Source organism: Orycteropus afer, unplaced genomic scaffold (assembly GCF_000298275.1).
Source record: "Orycteropus afer afer isolate SDZICR_OR568_19922 unplaced genomic scaffold, OryAfe1.0 scaffold00174, whole genome shotgun sequence".
Taxonomy (NCBI): Eukaryota; Metazoa; Chordata; class Mammalia; order Tubulidentata; family Orycteropodidae; genus Orycteropus; species Orycteropus afer.
Window position 1 is genome coordinate 4,538,203 of NW_006921761.1, and position 1,650 is coordinate 4,539,852.

A 1,650-nucleotide genomic window follows, 5' to 3' on the forward strand; every position below is an offset into this window, starting at 1 on the left:
AAAGCCTCTAGCTTCATTGGGCCAGGAACAAGAGGCAGAGCTGAAGCCCAAGGTTGAGGGGCTTTCACCCAGCCCCTAGACCCTGGCAGTTTGAACTCAGACTTCTAGCCTCCAAACTCTAAGAGAATAAACTCCTGTTTGTTAAGGCCATCCCATTTGTGGTATATTCTTGCCAGCGTGGTACTAAGTAGATTGTAGAACTTGGTTCTACAATCAACACCAATGGAAGCAGCAGTCAAGATATCAGACAACGTATAACATTGGGCAAATATGCTGCAAAAGACCTCTTTCAAATGATGAAGAGCAAAGATGTTTCCTTGAAGACTAAGGTGTGCCTAACCCAAGCCATGGTATTTTCAATCGCCTCTTAACATGTGAAAGCTGGACAATGAATTAGGAAGACCGAAAAAGAGTTAATGCTGTTGAGTTGTGGTGTTGGAGAAGAATGCTAAGAGTACCATGGTCTGCTAAAAGGACTAACAAATCTTTCCTGGAGGAAGTGCAGCTGGAATGCTTCTTGGAAGTGAGAATGGCCAGACTTCTTCTCACCTACTTTGGTCATGTTGTCAGGAGGAACCATCCCTGGAGAAGGATGTCATGCTGGGTAAAGTGGAGGGTCAATGAAGACGAGGAAGGTCCTCAACAAGATGGACTGACACAGTGGCTGCAATGATGGGCTCAGGTATAACAAGGATCATGGGGCTGGCACAGGACTGGGCAGTGTTTCGTTCTGATGTGCATAGGGTTGTTGTGAGTCGTAGATGACTCACCGGCACCTAACACCACCACCACCACCACCATGTATGTGTATGCCTGCTTTTAAAAGTCAATTAATTTTCATGGTTGAAATAAAAGAAACACCAGGCCCTCCATCAAGAGGCCTATCCTTGCTTCTCTAATCTTTCCTCGCAATTCCTCTCCAAGCTATACAGCTGCTCCTCTGGTAGGGACAGACTTCATTTCTCACTGCCAGGTAAGCCCTGTTCCTCACGTTCTGCCTCTGGGAGTTGCTCTCTGGCCTAGAACATTCTCCCTTTCCCCACAGCCTCTATTTTCAGACTCCGCACCAATGCGGCTTCCTCGGGAGCCTTTCCTGGCTCCGCGGTTCCACACTGCACTCTCTTCGCTCTGATGTGTGCTGATGTCCTGGCCTCACACATGAGAACAACATTCCAGTTGTTCTCAATCCCCAGCCCTTGCTTCGTGTGACTTGGTCCTTCTTTGAAATCTTTAAGTATCTGGAGAGCAGATGGGCAACGTGACTCGAGTGGGCTTGCACCCCTCGCACTGCCCAGCTCCGGGCTGGACACACTGAGAGCTCAGCATGCCTGCTGGTGGAGGCCGAGGAGACCCCGACAGCCTCCTCCCTCTCACCAGGGAAGACCTTCTCATGGGGCGAGTGCTGAGTCCTGGGGCTGAACCCGAAAACCCCTGCCCTGCCTAAAGGCTTCCCAGACCTGGGTTTACAACACGAAACAGAACACAAACCTCCTCTAGTCAAGCGACCCACCCCCAGAGCAGCTGAGCAGACCAAGCACGAGCACTGGTCCGTGGCCATGAGCCGAAAGTGGCCACTGACCCGTCCCTGCAGGCAGTCCTCCTCCTGAGCGGGCAGGGGCTGCAACAGCCGCGGAGCCAGGCCTTGGACAG